At 42.5% G+C, this 5,608-nt stretch overlaps 1 long non-coding RNA gene across 1 annotated transcript; it reads left to right on the forward strand.

Annotated features, from left to right (window-relative positions):
- The first annotated feature begins 145 nt into the window (after nt 1-145).
- On the forward strand, nt 146-5,211 carry LOC138963881 (uncharacterized). Its single transcript, XR_011454954.1, has 3 exons — nt 146-423; nt 2,676-2,846; nt 5,014-5,211. It is a non-coding gene; the product is annotated as an uncharacterized lncRNA (long non-coding RNA).
- Nucleotides 5,212-5,608: the final 397 nt, after the last annotated feature.

Genomic DNA, 5,608 nt, shown 5'->3' on the forward strand with positions numbered 1-5,608 from the left:
ATAACAGTTTACAATTTAAAGGCCCACTTGCTTTGTCACTATAGTGTGGGTCACTGTCTCCCATCTTGGCCACATACCAAAAAATAAAATATATATTCAGTGACTGCTTGCTGTGGTGAGTTAACTCAAAATATGGGATATTTTCACGAACATTCAAGCTGATCTATGTTGGTATGCGTCCAAGTAGAGGGATGATCTTATCCCAAGTAAAAGCCTGACAAGATCTGAGACTGTGATTGTGTTTTTACATAGTAAAGTAAGCCTTTAACGAGAAAGTATGTCTATTGCACTGGGTGTTTTATTATTATTATATATATTTTTCTTCCAGGTAGTCTCTCTTTAAACTGACTTTCTACACCATGGTGTCTCTGGCAGTGTTATATTGGCAGAAGACAGTTGGAACTGGATATCCTCATTTAGATGGTAGGCATGTTTTCGGCTTTTGTGTTGCTTTGGTGTATGTGTGTATGGTGTGTGTGTGTGTCTGTGTTAAGGCCATGTCAGACTCACAACACAAAACAGTGTTTCCCATGTGACATCCCCCAAAACGCGTTTCAGAAAACACTGTTTCGTGTTTTTGCATCGTGTTTTGGGTTTTAGAGCATGCTCTAAAATCTAAAAACACGTTTTGGTAGTCAGCCAATGAACGCGGAAGATCAACTCAAGTGACTCGGTTTCCGGCACCACGGAGATAGAAAAAAATGGCAGACTCAGATGTGGTACCGATTCAGGGTAGTATCGGACCCATGAATCCTAACTAGAGTCTATGGATCCTGTCACGATTGAAGAGAGGCAATAATATCAGTGGGCGCTGCCAGCCGTGTTGTTTACAAACCCAAACACAGCGCGGTAGCTGAACGGGTCAAGCTGACACTGACCGTATCAGTGGACACTGACCGTATCAGTGGACACTGACCGTATCAGTGGGCACTGACCGTATCAGTGGGCACTGCCAGCCGTGTTGTTTACAAACTCAAACACAGGGCGATAGCTGGACGGGTTAAGCTGACACTGACCGATATTTCTGTGAAAACACGCACCGCGCTTCATCTGTGTGTTTCGCAAGTGACATCCCCTCTTTAAAAACATGTGTTTCCCCGACGTTTTGAGATGGTGTTTTTGTCGAAAACAGGGTTTTGTGTTGTGCGTCTGTCTCCGCCTTTAGACACATACCAGAAATAAACACACTGTTTGCATGCTGTGGTGAAGTGACATTTTGTGATTTGTTTTTTTAATGAACTAGTACAGGTAGCTTTTACAGCATTTATTCATAACACAATCGCACTTTTTGGGGTATGTGAACAAGTTAAGAGATCAGGGTTCGACACTAGCGGGGGCGGGGGGCGGAACGCCCCAGAGTTTTGTGTTCCGCCCCAAACATTGCCGAAGCTTGGGGCCCACTCCGCCCAGGATAAATTCCAACAATGACAAACCGAAAATTCTAATGCCAGCAGAGCCAATCACTAAAAATCGCCAGTCAAAGTCGTCACTGAAATTTGCGTTACGATCAATGCCGCAGTCAAGAAAAAAACACATTCAAATCGTCGAAGGACAATGTCGTAAGGGAAATAACTCCCAGATTGCGCTCTTTAGCGTGAGAGATAAGTATCGCCTTCAAATGCCAAACGCAAAATGTGGCGACACATCCCTGGTGTAAAAAGACATGGTCAAATGAAGATGAAGAACAGGGTGGAGAGAAACGAAAAAAGGAGACCGATGCAGCCAAAAGCGCGAAGCGCTGTCGTAATTTCAATGTCAAATGGTTGAAAGAATTTCCCTGGCTTCAGTACGATGAAGAAAAACAGACAATGCATTGCCGCACGTGAATACTGAGAGTGGGCCCCAGATTTTTTTTTTCCGCCCCAGCAATTTCCATCTCTGGGGCCAGTGTGGCCCCAGGCCAAATAAGTTAGTGTCGACCCCTGGAGATCATGTCTTATCCCATTTTAAAGCCCTACCAGATCTGAGACGGTGAGCCAAATTGTTTTCATGAGAAGGAATGTGCCTTTTAGTGAAATCTATGTACTTTACAAAACATATTTTAAGAAATGAAATGTGTTACAAGTAACAGCCATAGGAGTGATAGCCTGTAGGTGGAATAATAATCTTCAATTGCCTATAAATGATTATCTGGTTAAGAATGACCTCTTCAAGAAAATTAATGCAAAGCATTTTGATGTTTGTGACGATTAGTTACTCTTTATCACGTTTGTTCGCTGATTTTGCTGTCAGTGTCAGTGTTGGGCAGGTGTGCGTCCATGATGTCATTGCTATTGAAAACTAATCTGTACTGTAAAGTAAATGTACCCATACATGGCAGTTGTCTGGTCAAACCGGGGGCCAGCCATGACTGGGACTGATGTATCCTCAGGCACTCGACACCAGGTGGGCGGGGCCAGTGGTTGGGGTGTGATTCCCTGCCTTACACCACCACAAAGTGTTGTATCAGTAGACAAGACTGAGCAGAACTTCTGCCCCTCCCCCCCCCCCCCCCCCCCCCACCCCCCTCACCAATTGACCACTCAGTGCCATGTGCCTGTGGCTGTATCATAAACACTTTGTGACAATAGTTGTTACCTCCTTAGAACATATCTTGTGATGCTCCTCGGTGTTTGATGTATGCTAACTGGTGTACTTATGACATAGTGTTCATATGAAAGTTTTATGTGTTGCAGCTCATCCAGATCACAGGTACACAAAGGAGCTGGTTCCAGTGAAAACATAGGCACATGGAACTGCTTATGGACTACTTTAGAAAGTGTGCGGTTACAACCAAGACTCTCCAGTTAGGAAGGTCTGCGGAAGGGTGCTTGTTCTGTTTCCTCGGACAGGCTTTTCAAGACTAGGTAGGTTGAACCACATGATTGGGCTTTAATTATGAATGCACTTCAAAGTTCACTTATTTCATTATCTGGTACAAGTTCTCTTGCATGTGGGTGTAAGGCTGAAGAAGAACCTCTGACAAGTCAATTTTCAAGCAACTGAGCATGAACCCAGGTAAAAAAAAAACCACAGAGCTCTCTTTCTCTCTCTTTCTATTGGTCTGTTATTCATAGAATGACACTAACAGTGACACAAGTAAAAAATCTGTATCATTGTCTTGACCTCTAGAAATTTGGTAGAGAATAAGATGACTAATAGTATTATTTTGATTATTTTATGGTCATTACTGTGGACTCCCCCCCCCCCCCCACACACACACACACCACCCCACCCCTGCCCCTTTTAAGACACCCCAATCTAAGACTCCTTCCTATTAATGACCCTGTTTACGCAGACTTCTTGTTCATAACATCTGTAAATTCACTCCCATTTTAAGACTTGCTCCTTTTTAAGACCTGATTTTGCTTATTTTGGATTTCGAAAAAGAGAACAACAAATCCCCACTCTCTAGCCAGGCACATGATTTTTGTATGAACCAAGTTGAGGGATGGCATTTGTATAGGCCTGACCAGATCTGAGATGTTGAATCTATTGCTTACAAAGAAAGCATTGTGTCATTAAAGGCACACTACTTCTCTTCACCGTCTCAGTTCAGGCCAGGCTTTAACATAGGATAAGCTCATCCCTCAACTTGGTCACATATGAACAATCAACACACTGACTTCTTGCTGTAGTGATCGAGTCAGATTTGCCAAGGCGTGTACATGGAATAAGATCATAATTCTAAATGCTGAAGTAACATTCTGTTTCCTATGAAGCTAGGCTTGATTTTGGTATGAATCCAAGTTAAGGGATAGCATGTGTAAAAGCAGAATTGTTTACAGAGGCAGCTTTGTGTTATTAAAGGCATCTCAGATCACCTGCCAGGCTTTTTTTTTTTTTATTTTTTTACATGGGGTAAGACTATCCCTCCACTCCGGCACATACCAGCAATAAACACAGTGGTTACTTGTGATGAAATAGTGGCAAGACAGATTATTTAAGCATCACATAACCTTCCTAAGTGAAGTCAAGTCGTGTGTGTGTGTGTGAGCATAGAATGTTGAGGACAGCCTTGAAATTTTCTGACTGTGTGAATTCAACAGAACTGCTGTAAATCTGGCGCAGTATAGTTTTTATTGTATGAAACTTCATTTCCAGTCAGGTGCTATGAAGAAATCATATCAGGTTATGCTTTGCAGTGAACCACCACCAGTATTTATTTATTTATTAAGGAGATTTCTATAGCGCATAACTAAAAGCACTATTCTGAGTAACACGTCATCTTAATTAAAGCATGCCAGTATCGCCAGGCTCCTTTTGGGTGGTAAATGTGGATCTTCAAAAGCCTAAGTTAAAAAAACAAGATGTAAAAGTACATTTTGAATAGTAGGTTTTTTTCAGAGGGCAGATATCACAAGATATGATCGTTCAACTGCATGTATGCCTCATTACTAAAACAACAAGAAGAGCAAACGCTCAATCGAGTCACTTTCGCAGTTCTGAATATTATATGAGGCATCAGATGGACAGGAAGAAATTGCTATTCACAACACAATGAGTCACGTTCACATAAAATTTGAGCCCGGTCACTTTTATAGTTTCCGAGAAAAGCCCAACGTTAAGTTGTGTGTTGCCGAACAGAAAAGGCTAGTTATCTCCCTTGTTTTTCTGATAACGTTCGTAAAAGGCTACAGATGTAAATACTTTGATGTAAAGAATAATCCTACAAAGTTTCAATCACATCCGATGAACTTTGTCAAAGATATAAAATGTCTAATTTTTCCTTTGACGCTGACCTGTGACCTTGAAAAAGGTCAAAGGTCAACGAAACCATCGTTAAAGTGTAGAGGTCATTGGAGGTCACGACTAAACAAAATATGAGCCCGATCGCTTTGATAGTTTCCGAGAAAAGTCCAACGTTAAGGTGGTGTCTACGGACGGACGGCCGGCCGGACAGACTAACACTGACCGATTACATAGAGTCACATTTTCTCAAGTGACTCAAAAATTAAGTGGTATTTTACTCGTCTTTCTGGTAAAACATATACACCATCAATATATTATAATAATGATCTTGCTTGTTTACAGATGGACAACAGCTGCTGCCAGGACTAGGTTACGCATAAAGAAAACAGTCAACACTTGGCTGGTGCTGGAGCTTCTTTGATGTCTATATCAACAACAAAAAGACAGACAGATACCAGCTCATTCAAGACCATATCCCCATTTTACTCACACAGAACAGAGAGCCATCTTCCGCCTTCGCACAGGACACTGCTGTCTGAAGGTACACCTCAAAAGGATAGGTTTTGCACCTACAGCGGACTGTGGCTAGGGTAGGAAGAACAGACTCTGCAACACGTTCTGAGAGGGTTGCCTTTCCTTGCCACCCCTGTGCAACAAGACTTGGCCAGAGAGCACACATCCAAATGCAAACACTGAAGAGGAAGAAGAAGAAGGTGCCCACACAGAAGGGCATGAATCTACTTCAAGGGCAGAAAGGTTTACAGCAGTTTATAGACTTGTAGCAGATAACATGATTGTTGAGACAAAATTACCTTAACCTTCGCCGGCACTCGTTATCGACTACACACGAACGCATTCGTGGGGCCAAGCAGACCCATGCTTCTCAAAGAAGGAAAAATGTGCATATCCTTCCGTGGCACTCGTGGGGCCGTGCAGA

This window comes from Littorina saxatilis, linkage group LG4 (assembly GCF_037325665.1).
Source record: "Littorina saxatilis isolate snail1 linkage group LG4, US_GU_Lsax_2.0, whole genome shotgun sequence".
Taxonomy (NCBI): Eukaryota; Metazoa; Mollusca; class Gastropoda; order Littorinimorpha; family Littorinidae; genus Littorina; species Littorina saxatilis.